General features: G+C 39.0%; 1 long non-coding RNA gene across 2 annotated transcripts in view; it reads right to left on the bottom strand.

The window, feature by feature from the left end:
• The window catches only part of LOC139678461 (uncharacterized), a 45,472-nt gene extending 26,825 nt beyond the window's left edge, over positions 1 to 18,647 (bottom strand). For both annotated transcript variants that reach the window (XR_011699027.1, XR_011699026.1), the window contains exon 1: positions 18,260 to 18,647. This is a non-coding gene — a long non-coding RNA (uncharacterized lncRNA). The remainder of the gene's footprint in view (positions 1 to 18,259) is intronic.
• Positions 18,648 to 18,920: the final 273 nt, after the last annotated feature.

The raw sequence follows: 18,920 nt of genomic DNA, 5'->3' as shown, positions 1-18,920 counted from the left end.
CTACCTGTGGAAATCTGAGGAGCGTCCAGCTCGGATCTTTCATTAATCCACTCCTGTCGTCTGTGTGAACCAAATGATTTTTACATAATCTGACCACCTCCTAGTTCTGGTGTGTAAGACAATTGTGATATAAAGTGAACTATGGCCTTTCCGAGAACTCCTGTGAAAGAACCAGAGCTCAAGGACAGTGAGAACAGATGGATGTATGCACTGTGACAGCAAAATTCAGGAATCCTCAGAGTTCCCTGAAAACTATGGGGATCATACCCTATTTTAAAAGCAGCATATATGTGTAGTGGAGCTGTTCAGCACATAAAGCAAATTGTATCTGTGCCTTCATTAGTTGCTCCATGCTGTGCTCAGCAAATGCAAGTATCACAACACTGACCTACCTCAGACACCAGCAGTTATGACAGATGTAGACAAATTTTGACCAGTTTCATTCATCACTATTGAAAAAAAAAAAAGATTTGAATCCTGAGTTCTGAGTGAAACAAATCTGCAAAATATAGTGGGTTTTAAATAATTTTTTAACACTCGAATTTGCTTTAAAGCTTTACTAGTTAGCAAAGAATCACATTTTTAAAATGCTCTCAATTTGCATTTGAGGAGCTCTGCTCAGAGCAATAATGTCAGAAAGATGATATATATAACTGAGGGTAGACCTTATGATACAGTTTTGAAAGTTCCTTCTACTAAAGCATCTGCTCTGAAGAACTGTAATACATTTTACTGTCGTTGGAGTTCTCTTTCTATCCAAGCTAGTGGAATCCTATAGCTGCTTTTAACAGGAGTCAAATATTACCTCAAGTGCATTTAGAGGTAATTTTACAAAAAAATCTCTTTTCCTTGGAATTAAAAAAACCCATATTCCTTTATTTGCAAACTGGTAATTTACTACCTTGGTCTTGCTGGTGCATCTGTCAAGAAGAGTCTGAGAACAGGTGGAGTATTCACGGTGGAATGGGTAAAGCTGCTGCCCACTGTCAGCCCACTCCCCGCCCATGGCACAGCAGTGGTTACAGGTCCCTCCTTCTGGAAGCTGTGCACACTGGCAATCTCAAGCCTCCGAGCTGAAGTCCAGGATAATTTGCCATCACAAAAAGTCTTTTTATTGTGTGGCAGTAGATTGTTATGTGTGAAGTGAAATTTTCTGCACTTCCAAGATCAGTTTGAAAATATTAATCAAATAATTGTCCTTCTTTCTGGAGTTGTTGGTAGAATGTTGAAGGATGTTTTGAGTAAGAAACAAAGAGTAGACTTTCCTTCAGGTTTTAATGAAGTCTTTATAATAAAATGAGAATTTTTATTGGCAAGGGAAGTGAGGAATCCTTTTCATTTCCTTCAGGGTGTCAGGGAACAGCAAAAGAGGCTCTGTAAAGGGAGGTGAGCTGGGAGCCAAGAGCAGTATCAAGGCAGGCAGAGCAGGGCCTTCAGTAGGGATGCAGATGACAGACCCAAAATGTTGATAAGGTAAAGCTGAATTCAGATCAGGAAGCCAGAGGAAGCCAGAGAAAGAGGTAGGTAGGTGCCTACATCTACACCACACCTACAGCATAGATGAGGCAAGGGCTGAGGGCAGCTCCTGAGACGTTGGGGGCAGGGTGGTGGCATGGGGACCTCAGATGAGGCTCCCTGTTGCTCTTTCTCACAATTTCAGTCAGCTGATCTATCTGAGGTTATACAACTGTCAGACTGGAGCAGACTTTGAGCACAAGACACAGAGCTTCTGGGGCCAGGATGGGTTACATGGAGGGGAGGCTGCATGTTCTTTAGGGTGCTCAGTCTGTTGATGCTCTTCTGACATGAGAAACATGGGTCAGCCCCCTGCCTGACTGGCTGTTGCTCCACTAGTAAAAAAGTAGTTAAATTAGTTGAGTTGATAATGTATATTCATCTGTCAACATGATTCTTACAGCTTGTTGCAATTCTGATGCTTCTCCAAAACACTAGGACCCAGTTAAAATAGAAAGGCACCTGTCAGAAATCATAGCAATTGTTCAGCTGTATTTTAGGGGATAGTAAAAAAAAAAAATCTATGCTCTAGTTGTTTGAATTTTAAAATCCCAAAAGTTTTCTGATGAGGGAGTTACTAAAAATGGATAGTGAAGTTTGAGGTATAGGAATGCCAGTCTTGGGAAAAAAAATGTAGGTGAAGATGTACCTCTACAATAATATGCAGCTTAGTACAATGAGATGGGTTAAATACAATTTCACTGAGAAGTCCCACAATCATTAAACAGTGTCAGATCCCCAGTGTGCAACATTCCATTTTGGAATCTCAATTTTCCCGCAGTAGAACACTGTCTTTAATGACATACCAAAACTGGCAGTACTTTTCAGTCTTGACTAGGATTGGGAAAAAATATTTGACCTGTCTCAGATTAGATTTTGGGGATTTTTTGTTGTGCTCATGATTTTTTTTTTAATATCAATCTGAAGACTGAATGAAGTAGGGGAAAAAGCTAAGTACTTACAGTATGTACAGTCATTGGATCATAACTTTGTTCAGTCTCTGTTTTTCTATAAGTATTAAATATAATAACTGTATCTAAAGTTTCAAGTGGATGACAATAGAAATGATTCATAAGTGTCCTGCCAGAATTTTTCTATTTTGGCATACAAATCTATGTCAAATCAGATTTGCAGGAGACATCTGTGAGTAGTTAATTTTCAGCAACTTGCTTTTAATCAGTCTGAGTATTTCCTTGACCACAGATCTAACTTCTGTAAACACTGAAGGAACACAATTTATTGCAAAAGATGCAGCATTTAACCTTTTAAAAGTCCAGTACCATGGAAACAAAAAACCTTTTTTTTTAAGAGGTAAAATTCTGCATGTAAAAATAAGGCTGAATTTATTACTTCTTAAAATCATTGAGTTTAACAAGGGATGTAGAGAGCCATAGTACCTTCTTTTATCAGCAGAAGATAAAAATTCAGAAATTAAGTAGTCCTAATGGAAAATAATCCCCTGGGTTTTGTTTGTTGGTGTTTTTTTTTTTTTTTGGTGGTGTACTTATTTATTTTTCAACCCTTTAAATTCTAGATTAAAACCAAACAAACAAAAACACCAAGAAATGTGTCAAGGAGCATTTTGCTATACCTGTGTAATCATTGGGCACTAAGAGTGACAGTGAAAACCACCTGAATCTGCTGAGAGTTATGACTAGATATTGTTAAATTTCTCTGATATCTTGGGTCCTGTGGGATAAAGATTCCAAAATTGGAATAATGGAGTACAAAAGTAATTTGATATATCTAGTATTGATATAGACACAAGATGTCAGTGATGATTTTTTTTCCCAGACTACAAATTTCCTGTGATATGTAATCAGTTCATGAGGAAAAAAAACCTTCTGGGAACTTTGACTGTTATTAAGAAATGTTGGTTTTTTCTGGTTTAGCTCTTCCAAAGAAAAGATGAGATTTTCATAATTATATGTATTTTCTAGAGAAGCATGATTTCCTTGAACTCCATGATGTTTCTGTTGAATTCAAGTTACTCTTGCCTATGTGTGGCACCAGGACTGTCTGTTCTGCTCTGTTCATCAGTCATTTATGTCCAAAGCAGGCACAGCCTCTCAACAACACAAATTGTACTGTTGCCTGGGAACGAGGCATTATCCATACGTGCTCAATCCCTTTAGACTGACTGCCTCTCTCATGTTTTACACCCCTGTTGGGTGGGGAGGTGGTGTGGGACATATTTAGTGTTTAGCCTGTTGCTGAAGCACCCTGGGGACCTGTGACTATCTTGGATCGCACAAGTATGAAGTCACTTGAACAGCACACACACAAAGTCTCTATTTAAAAACAAGGCCAGCAAGATGATGTGTCCAATCTGCTGTCCCTGCAGCTGGGCCTTGGAATTAGAACAGCAAAGCTTGCTCACCAGCTTGAGTGAGGAAAGTTCACCCACTTTTACAGATGACAGACATACTTGGGGTAATATCAGCCTCCTGATGTTATCAGGTACAATAGAGTTGTATCCAAATTGTTGGAATCCAAGGAGTTCCATTAAAATTAGACTATTTTTAAAATATCCAAATACATGTGCCAGATTATAGCCCAAAATTAGCCTATAAACTTTAGTCTATAAGCTGGTCAGAGACATCTTTATCTCACTTTATGATGGCACAGTGCATAGCATGACATGACCTTGTTTCAGGCTCTGTGGCTGTCACATAAATAATGAAGGTCTATGCTCGAGTTACTCAGGCTACTTCTAAATGTTCAACATAGGCTAACTCAAATGAAATAGGTATTCAACTGACATTTTTGTCCCATCATTCCACTTTAAAAAGAGAACAGGAAGTTAGAAAGGGCATAGACTTTAGTATTAATGTTTCAAGCTCTCTCTAACAGTGCCTAATAAAATCTCATCAATGTAAGTAGCATTCAGTCTTCCCAAAGAGAAATGTATAGTGAAAGGCAAAGAGAGGAACAAATATATTTCTCACTCTATTTCTTCTGAAATGGAACCTTGTTAGCTCTCCTGAGAAGCTGTAAAATGAAGTGATTGGTATTATTTCATTAACCTTTGGTCGTAGCTAATTTTGTCTTAATGTAAATTTTCCTCAATTTAGATGTCGTTCTACTGGCATATGGAATATTGTTCACAGGCTTCTTATTGGGTCAGTCGATGTTTCTTCTGTCAATGGTATTTGCAAAAGCAGAATCAAACTGCCAAGAAAAAGGGTGCTGTAGCATCTTTAATATGCAAACATATGTTCCTCTTAATACTACCCTTGTTGCTAATAGCTGCAAGCTGACATCTGCTTCTGTTAGCCAGCCTTGTCTAGGTCTCCAATAGCTATTTGAACAGAAAAGCCTCTACTGAGTTCCAGAGTTCAAACTATGAAGGAATTTATGTATATGATCTAGAAATCTTTGAGAAAATATTCAAAATGCTAAATCTTTCTGGAAATAATTAGGAATAGCTTGGACCAACCTAGCAATATGCTAGACTACAGAGCTGCATTTCTACAAACTTGGGCTGAGGCAGATGTTTCAATGTGGTACTTTCTGAACTCATTGAGGGAAGGTTTCAGTTAAACATGATTAGTGAGTTTAGTGACTGCATTGTCCAATTAGTTTGCTTTCCTAGCATGTCAGCATTGCATACAGCTGTGTCTCATTTGCTCCACTCAAATAAATATTAGTTAAGTGATAAGAGCAGCCAGAGTGAAGCCATCATTTCACAGCTATCTTTGCTGCCAACCTCAGTGTTGCTCCAGTGCCCATTTCCCTTTCCCACACTACTTTCTCAGTCGTGCATTGCCTCAAAAGCCTGAATTAAAGTGAAGTACAGCACAATAGACCAGATAAAAGCTTTCTGTTCTTCTTTTAAGGAGCACCATTTTACTCTTGGACCTGCACAGATGAGGAGGAGGCAGGATACAGACAGGAAAAGTGAGAAAGTAAAGATGATGTAGAGGGTATCTGTCTGGTGGTGGACAACAGTACTTCTCACTTCCTTTAACATCTGTTCTGTAGAAGTTTAGACTACAAGTGCTTGCTCCAGGCTAGTGAGACAAATCCATCCTCTGTCATACTGATCTACAGCCAACACTGGGTTAATGTTAGGCTTACAGTTCCTGCAGGTTCACACACCCCCATCCTTTTTCTCCACTCATGCACCAGAGGGATGCTCTGGTTGTTGCAGTTAGCACTGAACAGCTTTGTAAAGACCTGCAGTTGCTGAAGTTTTTCCTCTATCTCCAGATATACTGCAATAGCAGTGGGTGAAGGTTGTAATGTTCTGTAAGCATTACCTCTCTAAGTATGGATATTGCCTTCGTGTGCTCTGTGAGACTGACTGTTGATGAGGACTTCAGTCAATCATTACTTAGAATTAAAAGTATTTTCATGAAGACTGCATGATTTTGTCTCACTAGCCTGGATGAGTGATGTCTTATCCCTTCTCAAGTAAATTGTAACTCCCATAGAAACTCCACTTTACCATCACAATACTACCAGTGCTGATTTTAGCCAGGATACAGTTAATTTTTTCATAGGGGCTGGTATGGGACCGTGTTTTGGATTTATGCTGAAAATCACTTTGATAATGCAGGGATGTTCCCTTTTATGTCTGAGCAGTGCTTACCCAGAGCCAAGGCCTTTCCTGCTCCTCACCCCACACACCAGCGAGAGACTGGGGGTCCACAAGGAGCTGGGAGGGGACACAGATGGGACAGCTGACCCCAACAGACTGAAGGGATATCCCAGACCATATGTGAGATCATGCTCAGCAACATTAAAAAAGAGCTAGGAAAGGGGGACATTCAGAGTGATGGTGCTTCCCGAGCTTCCCTAGTCCCCATTACACTGGATGGAGCCCAGTTTTCCTGCGGATGGCAGAACACCTGCCTGCCCATGAGAAGCAGGGGATGAATTCCTTGTTTGCTTTGCTTATGCACAAGGCTTTTACTGTTAAACTGACTTTGTCTCAATCCATGAGTTTTCTCGCTTTACCTTTCTGGTTCTCTTCCCCTTCCCACTGCAGGGAGTGACTGAGCACCTGGTGAGGCTGAGCTGCCACCTGGGCATTGACATTACCTCAGGCAGTGAGGATTTCCCCTATATATGTATTTCAGAGGTTTTTTTTTCAATATCAGCATTTCAACTACTCTTTGATAATCCTGCTGTGACATCAGAGAAAAACGTCCTGTCAACAGTTCAATTTAAAATTTTATTTTTTACACTTGTAAAGGAACACTGATAATAATTCAACTCTCTTCTGTATTAAACTATTTAAAAGGTGTCTCTGTGGGTTCCATGCTGTCATCTGCAAACTGATGAATCTGAAATTTATAGCAGCATTGCCAGAAAGAGGCTGGCTGCTCCTTTGCAATAAGCTGCATATCTTTCGTCTGCAGATCCAAAATTCCTGCAATTTCTGCAGTATTTGTTCTCAAAGAACAACTGCTGACATTGAGACCGTGTCTGGGTGGGCTTCATCTTCTGAAGGGTAGCATGGCTGAGGGGCAGGGTTTGCCAGCCTGTGCAGGGACATGGCCTTTTTAAAGAAATTCATTATTTGAGGGAAGAGCAGACAAGATGATAAATAGAACAAGTACTAATAAGTCATTAATGACTCCAGAGGGAGGACAGACAGCTTGAAAACAATTTGTAGGCTTAGTCTGGGAAGTGGTTTCCTTTCAGAGGTGCTCCAAAGAGAACTGTGGCCTTGGAGAGGAGGAGGTGGGCAGGCTGCTTGACTGGGCATGACACCATCTGAGGCAGAACTGCTACTGATGAAATGTTTTCCCTGCATTTGATTCCATTTGTTATGCCAGGTTAATGCATGCTAAGCCAAATTTAATCACCATTTTCATGACTGGTGGTGAATTCTTAAAATTTACAGGAATCTGTTATTTATTAATAGCACTTGCTGTCCCAGTTCAAAGTACACATTAATATGAGTCAGGTTTGTGGTCCATGGAAGGGTTTAACTGTAGACTAAGTGAAAATGGCTGTATCTAGTCACACTACTTTTATTTGGAGAAATAATGAGCTTGCACCCTGTTCCTGATGTTTGGATTTGTGCCACTCTGGTGTGTGATTAGAGGCAGAAGACGTAAGGCATGTTTCTCAACAGGGGGTCATGAGAGAGTCCAAATGTAATGCAGTATTTTGCAGTGAAGCTCTATTACTAATATATCTATCTTGATCTTGCTTCTGTGGGTATTTATTTTTTAAAAAATATTCATGAACTGAATCATAGTGTTTCAGTTGCTAAATTAAATTAGAAGGACGACTCTGATCACACAATCACAAGGTATTACCAAGTTACCACTTTCAGATGTGGTAACTTGCTTCAGTGCAGGAAAAACACAATCTTTAGTGTGCTCACTTTTTCAGTACAGTGGATTATGTATATTCAATATTTATTCCAATTTATTTCTTGTTTAAATTCTTTTTATTTTTCAATTCTAATTCCTCTTTAAATTACCTTACAAATATTTGGGTTTGTTTCTCCCACCCTTGCACAGAGCCCAGGTCACTGTGCTCAGATCTTTAGTCTATTGTGGTCAGCTTGGCAATACAACCAGAAATTTTAGTGGCTTGTGGCCTCCTTTGGCAACCTCAAGTGCTGATACTCAAAGAAGGAATTTTGCAATGAGACTTAGTATGATTTTATTCAATAAACAAGGAAGGTGAGATTTTTGGCAATCTTACTTCCTATGTAAAATTAAAATCGAGCTGTTGACACTCCAAATCTCATTTGTGAAGTGCACCATTGTAGTATTTAGGAATTGTGCAAATAAGTTATGAAATGATAATTATTTCCTGTTTTAGCACCTTGGATTACCTGATTAGAGTGACTCTTCCTTTAGTAGTTTGGACTTGAAGGGCAAAGCCAACGTATAATGGGTATACTTGCCAGGAAGGAGGAGCACAACAATTTCTAGAGGATACAGGAAAACTAGAACCATAATAATGCCCAGTGGCAGAAGTTCAAAGCACCTACAAAATTGTGAAATACTCTTCATGGGGAAAAGCTTCCTGAAAACTCAGAATTTTATCAATACTTTACATGAAAAACAAACCAAAAAAAGCCAAACCACAATAAAACTGTACAATTTTCTGAATATGTCCAGTGACAGAGATCAAAGAAAAATAGAGAACTTTTTTTCTGGTTCAAGTGACAGAATGACTTTCATTAACAGCTTCTGAAATGTACAGTCACAGAGGGAAATTGCTACTGTATGTACTCTTTTACTGCTGAACATAACTAAGCAGGGGCTCAAAAAATTATTTCTCAAACAGGTAATTAAAATCTTTAATGTCTGAGATGGATGGAAGAAGTGGGGAAGTGTGCAAAGGGTTGTGGTTAAGCAAATCATAATCGTGGGGAAAACCCCTGAGATTGTGTGTGACCTGTAATTGTTTAGAGAATAGTGGGGGAGAGGGTCATATTTTTCTGAGGAGATCGAAGCTTACCTGATGGCTGATAAGTGGCTTAAACTCTCTCCTCTGGACTCTAAATTAGGTAGAAATATTCTGCTCTCAAGTTCTCCTGCCTTGGTTATTCCCTTGAGCTGTGAAAGTACTATATATTCACCTACTGTACTGTAGTGACCCAATATGTTGCCAGGCTTCTCCTACTTATCTTTTGAAGGACAAAATCTTTTCTGCCCCTTTCTTTTTAGTTAGAGAAGTTTCTTGTTTGGCTTAATTGAATAAGACTCCCAGAAAGTCTCTGTATTAACTAGCATTAAAAAAACTTAAATTCTTCAAAGCCTGTCAACAGAGTGTGAAATTTGTTTTACTTTAATTCAGCATGTCTTAATTTTATGTATGTATTTAATAGCATTTATTTTACATATGATATAGCTCCAAAGTTACTTTAGTGTGAAAATTAGCCTTTCTGCAGAAATTAATTTTTAGTCACCTTTACCCTTTCATTCTTAAGTAGTACTCAGGTTCCCTAGGGCAGATTTTGCCCTACGCATTTTGTGTTTTGACTGAGAGAGTCCTGTTGGTAGGGCATCCTTCTTGCTTGATGCAGGAGACACTAAAGGACCCAAGATCCCCTTTTGGTGCTCTTTTCTTTGCTCCTATTAAGGCTAATTTCTAAGTTCCCAGTCACAAGTACTGACTAATCCCTTAGTTACTTACAGTGCAGTGGACAAAGCTTGTTTCATTTACTAGAATTAACAAGGTGAACTTAATTATAAAACCTGAATCAGGCAACTTAGAGGACATGACTTTGAAATAAAGAAGCCTGGTTATGTTTTGTGATTTTATAATTAATCTGACCTCTGTAATTAGCATATGGACCTATAGTAGTCTGAATTTAATCTCTTCATATTCAACGTCAATCTCTTTCTTAACAAAATGCCGTTTGAGGCCTCCCTTTCACTTTATTTTAATTTAGCCTCCTTGTGAAGCTGATTTGTCAAAGTCCAGAATAATTCCCTTTTAAATTAAAAATAATCTCTTAATCACAAATTAATGTTTGTGGTCTCCTTCCAATTGTCTGAGAAATGGAAAACTGCAAAGTTCCTGCCTTTTTATGTTAGCTTCCTAGATGGTATAATTTTTCTAAGATGAAAATGCCTGCAAACAACCTGTTGTTCCACAGAGGGCATACACATGCTGGGTTTCAGTTTAAAAAGCGCTGCTATGAATGTCAAAACAAAACAATTAGGGAAAGATTAATTCCATTTTTCAGGTAGCTAATCTTTGTTAAATTAAAAAAAAAAAAGACTGCAAGATTTTTCCTTTCTTAGTTTATCTACTGTTGGGGACTGTTTGGTTTTTAGGGCGGGCTTTTTTCATACTAACTTCTGCCCTCTCAGTTGCAGATAGAGAGATAGAATATGGAGCAGGAATGGTAGATGGAAAAAAAGGATGGTCATACGACTCAGATAATAAATTATTTAGAATTATTTTTTTCCCTTCCTCTACAGGTTTTCTTTCTCCACTAAGATGGTCTTGTTATGAGCTGTCCTCCAGACAGACTTTCTCTAACTCTCGTTTTCAGGACACACAAACTTTGTGCAGTATCCCCTGCAGGCAGAGGTGGGTTGAGACCAACCAGCCTGACCCACTCCATCTCTGGGCCAGACACAAAAGGTCACATTAATGCTGTGCTGTGGTAGCTACAGCAAGTCGCTTATTAGTACAGGCACTGCTGCTGCACCAAAGCTATTGCTCACCAGATGACTCTGACTCTATCTGAATTTGCCCAAAAAGCTGCAAAAAACCTGCCAGTTTTGTGTTTGTTGGGTGTTTTGTTTTGTTTTTCTTTCTGGCAATGATAGCTTTAGCAGCTCAAACTATTTATTATTCTAAAGCCAATAAACACTTAAGACTCCTTGCTTCAGTCTTGCCTCCTAAAAATGTGCAAGTAACATCACCCTTTACCTTTCCAATGTGTGAAATTAAAAAAAGGATGGGAAATTTTCACCTTTGAGAAATTCAAAGCTCTTCTTACCATACAGGGGAAATAAGTCCTGTGGCTGTGCCATGGGCAAAGATGAGCTCTTTAAAAAATTTCAAAAATTGCTGTTAAGTATTTCCATAATCTAGACCTTATCCCGTTCCTGTGGTGACCAGTGACAGGACACAAAATGTCTTGTGACACTAAATGAAATTGTGTCAGTAGAAGTTTAAATTAGATATTAGGAAAAGGTTCTTCACCCAGGGAGTGTGTGTCACTGAACAGGCTCCCTAGGGAAGTGGTCATGGAACCAAACCTGTCAGAACTCAGGCAAGGTTAGACAATATCCTGTGGTTTAGCTTTAGGTAGTTCTGTAAGGACCAGAGACTTGGGCTTGATGATACATACGAGTCCCTTCCTACCTGAAATATTGTTATTCAACACAGGAATTCAAGTAATAGATTTCAGTATCTACAGTATACAGACATTCTCTTGTGACCCTGGATCTCTTGGCCCTTGGCAGGGTGTAAGGCTGAGTAGCTGCACTGCAGGAAGGAATGGACCCTTCCCTGGCCATTCAAACATGGTAATATTCAAAGTAAATGTTACATAGAGGGCAGAAAAAGTGTAAAGGGCCGTTTGTCTTTTTTTTGTTGTTGTTTGTTTGTTTTGTGTTTTTTTTCCCGGCAAATGAAAAATTTAATTTAGAAAGTTAAAAAAAAACTACATGCAAAGTGAAGAAACTCTTTCTCCTGCTGGGCAAAGAATTGGGGTGCTTTCTTCATCTTTCCTATTAATTTACAGTTCCCTCACTTTTTATTTATGACAGAAATTCAAAGACAGCTTGATTATTTGACTTAAACTGGATACAAATCTTTGTAAATTATGGGATTCAAGTATGTCATGTCTGATGGAGACAGACCTTCAACTCTTGCTTGGTATCCTGTGGCAGTCAATTGAAAATCTCTTTCAGAGAAGCAGAATTCCCCAGAGACACAGTCCTCCAATATCCTGCATCTAATTGTAGGACTGAGGCCTTGAGGATTTCTGTCCATCTAATGAATTTCCCTGTGACCTCATTTTCTAAAATAGCAACAGTTTATTTCTCCTTCTTTCTTTCCAATAAGTACTGGGCTACAAGAAAGTTACTTGTAGGACTTTGAAGTATTGAGTCATTCATTTATTCACAGAAATAATTAACAGATGTGATTTTACAGCAATTGTTTTGCTGTTACACCACATAGCAATTTAGATTTGTAACTCATCTTCAATCATTAACAAAAAAAGCCAACCGACAAAAAATATAGTCTTTCTTCTTAACATTGAAAGATAATTTCTCTTTTGTGTTATATGACTAAGTTCTTACTACCAGAAATAAAATTGAGTATGAAAGACCTAAGCATAATTATATGGCATACATGGCTAAATACAAAAAAGGCAAAAAAAGTGCCTCAAACAAAAAACCCAGTCACAAAATCGGGATTGAAATTGAGACACTAGCCCAAGGTGTTAGGAGACTTTTGCACTATCTGCCTGCACAGGTATTTGAAAGAATTCATAAACCTCTGTAATGTTCCTTTTAGCTTTGCCTTTATAGGGAAAGGCAATATGCAGCAAAGGAAATCTGACCTCAGCAGAAGGTTACTTTTCTCCAAGTTCTGTCTTGCAATGGGTCTGCTCTGCTGGTTCTTTTACCTCCTGCTCTAAGGTGGGCTGGGTGCAGGTGGTGGCCCCCACTCTGGGGGTCCTGCCCCCTCTCCAGGGCAGCGGCAGGGTCCAGCACTTTAAAACAGAAAAAAACACTCCAAAGCCTGGAAGCCCCCAAAGAACATTATGAAAGCAAGGTATTCATTTCAGTGGTACAACTCTTAAGATATATGATGTTCAAGTTATAAAAAGCTTTGATATGTGTTATGTGAATTGTATAAGGATTATGAGCTTTCTTTGCCCTTTTCAGGATGCATTGTAACGTAGGAACATTAATGGAGAATTCCATCCTTACATTGTGATGTTCTTCTGGGTATTGATGACAGCTTGTATTTTCTTGATAAGCTGCCCTCTCATCAGTGTTTTGTTGTAGCTTTGGGGTTTGGAGGGATTTTTTTTTTGGTTGGTTTGGGTTTTGTTTTCCTTTTTTTTTTTTTTTGGAAGCTAGTGAGGTTCGATTGACTTCAGAATGCCATTAAAAAAAATTGTGGCAGGTGCATAGAATTGGTCATGCAGAATTTAATGCCCAGGTCTCACTAAATTTCGGCTAGACTGCACATGAAGTAGCTTTTAGACTGAAAGAAGAAAGTCCCACAGTGGTTTATAAAAATATTTCCTCTTCAGTAATGAGTGCAAGAGAAACTTATTACTAGAGATTTTTAGATCAACGCTGTCTTTAATTGTTGTTACTGTCAATGATGCTTTGAAACTCAACTCTACGTTTATTGTATAACATTTGGTGTCAGCTGTAAAATTGTCCCATGTGTGATTGATGGCAAATGTTATTATCCTCCCAAATGGTTTTAATTAAGATGTTTGGAGGCCAAACAGCTGTGCCTGGAAATGCTTACTTCAGCTGAAATATCAAACTTTGGAACCCATAGTTTCAAATATTTAATTTATATTCCTTACCTTGCGCTTGTTGTAGAAATCCAAATTAATGAAACTAGTAGAAATTGCAGACACAATTCTGCTGGTGCAAACTGGGGAGCTGGATTTGAAAATGAGCACAGGAGTTGCCTCTCTTTGTATTTGCAGAATTTCAGATTGCTACACCTTGGCATAACCAAGTCTCTACCAAAGGGGATTGAGCCTGAGACACTGGGGGCTAAGGCTGAAAACCAAGGAAGACTTGAAGTAGTGCATGAGCCTGAATGTTTGGCTAAAGTTAAAGATTGGTTTTCTAGGAATGTTCTTTCTAGTATCTATAATATCCATGTGTAGGGTGTCTAGTGATCTCTTATGATAATTTTTTTGAAAAGTGAGCAATTTTTTATTAAGGCTGTGTGTGTCCCTCACTCAGTTTTTTACTTATGACTGAAGTTGACAGTGTTATGGGTACCAAGCTTTAAGAACTTATATATTTGTTTGTAGAGGGGCAAAGAGGGAGCTTGTTTTTGTGGTTTGGTGTTTGGTTGATTGCGGTGGTTTGGGTTTTTTTAAGCTAAAAAATTCTACTGCCTCCCTCCAAAATGCACTGTATATGTGCATGTGTGAATGTTACAGGGATAGTTTTTGTTTAGAATTTAGGAGGGGTTTTTTTGTGAAAATTCCCTAGCACGTAGTTCTTTCCACATAAATGGCAGTATAAAAGCTTCCAAAGCAAAACAATCCTCTTCTGCCTGTTCTTTGAACTGCAGCAGACTTGGGGTCCTGGAAAGCCTGGCAACTATTGGATTAAATTGCTTTACTTTCTTCTACTTTACTGATTTAATAGGTTTGAAAATTAGAAGTAACCTTGAAGACTGGGCAGAAAAATTCAGTATTCTGAGCCCAGCAAAGGAGCTAGAGGTGTCCAAGAGACCGGGATTTAAGAGCCTTTTAGCAGATATATTTTTGCAAAGGCTAGATCCTGGCAGGGTGTGACAGTGGGTGTAGATAGTGAAAGTTGTGGGGACTCCTTTCCCTGTGCTTTCATCCTCTCTGTGCCTATCTCACCTCTTGCTTTTTCTTTCCTGAAACAAATTCCTAAAATATATCTGAAGAGCTGTGTATGCCACCTCTGTTAATTAAGAGAACAATAGATGGACATTTTAAAAGGCTCTTTCCTGGCAGATACATCTTGTCTGACATAAGAATCTAATTCAGAGGCACAGTAGGTTTCCAACCATTAGCAGATGTTGTAGGTTGTGTTCTTTTCAATAACCTTGGAAAAAATATCCTGCATATATTCTGAAAAAGGAGAACTGCACCTCTTGGGAAGAGGCTTGGCATGCTCTAGCACTCCTCCTTTAAAAATACTTTCCCAAAAGGAAGATATGTGAGAGATCTTCATATATAGGAAGGGCAAGAAAGCAAATGTTCACACTATGTTCACTTTCCAATATTCAAGAGCAGCTTCCCAAAGTACAAGAAAAATGAAAACAGGACAGAACTTCAGTCTAAATAAAATATAATCTTTTTTGTGCCAGTGTCTTTCAATTGAATTTTGGGTTATACTTGCTTTCTTACCTACTGTGCTCCCCTGTAACTCATACAGCACTGACTGTTATCTTGGAGATAGAACAGAAATCGAATTCATGGGAGTATTCTCTCCTCATCTTTCTTTCCTGTGTCTCCTGTAGTGCTGATGTGATCCCTAGAAGACAGAGATGATGATTTCCCCTTCACTTCCCTTGAATTCAGGAGGTAATAATGGGATTCACCACTACGTTCAGAAAACAGCTAAATGGCAATGTTCAGGAGTCCAAAGGTACCCTATTAGGATCAGTGTCAGTCTTGCTCTTGTGCTCTATGTAGCTGAGGGCAGCAGTGACCAGTGAGGGAGCTGCCCGATGGCAAGGGCACAGCTCTGTCTGACAGCCCTTTCCAGGTGTGGTTCTGTGCCAGAGTCCTCCCTTGCAGCGCAGGGCTGAGACTGTCATTGTTTGTAAGGAGGCTCAGGGCAGACCTTATTCCTCTTTACAACAAGGGGTGTGGTAAGGTGGAGGGCACTCTCCTCTTCCAGACAACCAGTGATAGGATGAGGAATGGCCTCAAGTTGTACCAGGGGAGGTGCGGGTTAGATACCAGGAGAGATTTTTTCACTGAGAGAGTGCTTAAGCATTGGAATGGACTGCCCACGGAAGTGGAGTCACCATCCCTGGAAGTGTTCAGAAAAACAAGTAGAAGTGGCACTTAGCAATTTGCTAGTGGGCATGGTAGCATTTGGTTGAAGGTCGAACTCGAGAATCTTGGACCTCTTTTGCCACCTTAATAATTCCATGTTTCTGTAGTTGCCTGTAGTTGGAGCTGCCTGGTTCCCCTGCACCAATGCACTGATTTTAGGCCATGCAAGTGGTGAGGTGAGAATAAAACACTACACACTGTAGCATCCATAGATCTGTTTAGCTGTTGAGAATTGCTAGAGGGCATTCTGTACTATTGGGAGCCCCAGAAGAGCCTCACTAATGTATCAAAATCCATTATATGCAAGCAGTGTTTCCAAACACTTGCAGCAGAAGTCTCAGTGTGGCAATAACTGCGAATTATGACCCTTGGGGTAGAAAGCAAAATGTTCTGTTGTTATGGATGTCGTCTCAACTGTTACACATCATGATCCAGCTCTTCTGCACCTGGATCACTGCAATGCAGAAGAGAATGAAGCTCTCTGTGTTGATTGAGGCTCTCGCTGAAAGGGAGAAAGGACCCTTGTTTCTCTTGGTAGCCCAGGCATGGCAATTGTGGAGCACCTGGCAGGGAGCTGGGGGCATTGTGGTCTCCATTCTTTGTCTCTCTGCCCTGACCTAACTCTTTCTGTTATTCTAATTTTGTATATTTAATGGCCTGGGTTTGACTTTAGGGCTTCACAGTCCTAAGTGAAGAATGATTAGAAAATGGTGTTTGTGTAAAATTACATGTGCTGCTTTGTTAGTGTTCCAGTTACCACACAATATTCAGTGAAGGATTATGCAATAAGACACTTAACAGAGCAGTCTCAAGGTTCAGGTATCCAAGACTCTAAAGGTTTATATCAGCCAAGTTAATGCAGCTAAAGTACTTTAAATTAAAAATCAGACTCATATTTTCTATATTTGCAAAAAGTAAGGTATAAATCGAAAATACACTCTTAAAAATAGGATTTTCAGACCCAGAGAAAGCCATGTTAATGACAATTATTTTCATTTTGAATGTCTGGCAGGCTGAATAGTAGCTGAAAACTATTCTTTTCTGGAAGAGATGGGACAAATATATTGGAACAGAGTTGTGATTACTCTCCAGTTTGTATGTATGACTGAATTTGTTCAAGATAGTCATTTGAACATAAAAAAAATAATTAAAAAGTTGAAAGTGGAAAGAAAGCCAAAATATCATATATTACAGTGAACATGGTCCTGTGAGGTCCAGTGAGCAGACCTTAATAGCACAATGTGAGCCACAGATAGTGGACCAACTAATAACCCCAATAAAGGACAAGAAACTGCTCCTGTGGTATTCAGTTTTCTGTCCAACTTCTCTGATTTGAAACTGATGTATTAAGATGAACATCCTACATGAAACCATAAATGTCTTTTTTTCTCCTTTTTTTAATGAAAATTGATTTGCAATATCCAAAATCAACTGCACATATTAGATATGGATGATTTGAGGTTCCTTACAGAATTCATACGCTTTGTTTTGTTAATATTTATTTTCTGAGATTATTTAGAAGCAAAGATGTATTTTTGAGTGAGTAAAATTTTCTGCTAAACAAAGGAAATATCATCATCTTCCTTCTCCATTTCATCTACAGGAAAGCTTACTATGGCAGTGGCCCAATTTAAGTAATGAGACATTTTGAGGTGGTCTATATTTAAGATCATATGAATTTAAAATTAGGACTTACACAGTTTCTAAGGATCTGGACATTTTTAAGAAGTCTCAAATATAGAATTTCTTAAGGCCTATTTTTTGACAAGAATAGTCTTTGCTATCTACGTAGTCTTCTGTCCCCAGTAATAGGAAGTAGGCAAATATCTTACAAATTACAAGACTGGGCCTTTGATTTACAGGTAGTTTCAGCTTCACTTGTGAGTTTATTAATTATGAGTTTCTTCCTGTTAGGCTTGTGCATTGATAGTCCTGCCCTCTGTAGTTTTTTTCAGAAGGAAAGAAAGAATCTTCATAATGGGAAAGAAACTTGACTAGTCCAGCAGCTCATGGGGTCAGATGGGTGCCTGCTCCCTGAGAGAGTCTGTGATTTCTGCAGAGACAGTCAATAGGCTTCTGAATGATCTCATCTCGTTTGTGCCTTTGTGAAAGGGCTAAAACATGTCTACTTGCAACACCTTCAGTCTTCAGTACCAGCAGCTGGACGTATGTGGATATAAAAACAGTAATGGGACTGGTTGATTCTGTGGTATTGCTCCTGTTTATTTGGCTTGGAAGCAGTGAGAAGCTTCTTACCCTGCCCAACCTATAGTAATCATCACTCTGTGTCTGTTAAATAATGTTACACACAATTCTATTTAAAAAGCAGTCATGTCTATTCCTGATAATAATGTCCTCTTTTAAGGGAAACTGTGAAGACTGACATGTAACATGCTCATTTTGCTGAATAGCATTTTACCTGTTTAACACAGTTTAATATATACTATATTTACATTTCAGAGCATATGCCTTCATTATTAGTTGCAATAAGAAGTAGTCTTGATTCAGTTAGTACAACGATTACTATTTCTTACTGTTGTTTCTACTCACCCACAGTATGTAATTGCTGCTATCCATCCTTGATGTGTCATTTCTCCTGATGGACAGAATGCTGCTGGGGATACCAAAATAGCTCCTAGCCAGGCAAGATCCTACAGGTTTAGTGATGAAAACATACTTTGAAAGCCAAAGCACAGTGACAAGTGCTGCCAGCAATACAGGGACAGGTGTGAGTGCTTCCATACTCATGTACTCTCGAAGTTAAACCCATATTCTGTGCTTCAGCCTCCTGATGATCTTGTGTGTGCTGCACTCACTCCATTATCTCAATGTCTGTCTTGTACTGCGAAGTGAAGCTCTGGGCAAAATATTCCAGATGTGGTCTCACAAGTGCCAGGCAGAAGGTAACAACCCTCAGTATATCAACCACTACCCCAATTTCAGTACCATCTGCAAATTGGGTGTTCCCTCGCTCACCATCCATGTTGTTAATAAAAAACTTGAGAAATATTGGACCTGGTGTTGAAGTATCAATCCCTGAAAGGTCCCACTAGCAACTGGCCACCAATTGGACTTTGACTTTTCTCTGTCACTTCTCTGGTTTCTCTTCTTGCAATTAGAAATGATTTGACAGACTTGTTCCACAGTTTTCCCACAGATTGTTTCCTGTGAATTCCTTTTCCTCTTTCTTAAAATGGATTTCTCCAGTCAC

The sequence above is a fragment of the Pithys albifrons genome, chromosome 14, assembly GCF_047495875.1.
Source record: "Pithys albifrons albifrons isolate INPA30051 chromosome 14, PitAlb_v1, whole genome shotgun sequence".
NCBI lineage: Eukaryota > Metazoa > Chordata > Aves > Passeriformes > Thamnophilidae > Pithys > Pithys albifrons.
Note: the sequence above shows the minus strand (reverse complement) of the source record. Positions and strands in the feature narration are given on the sequence as shown.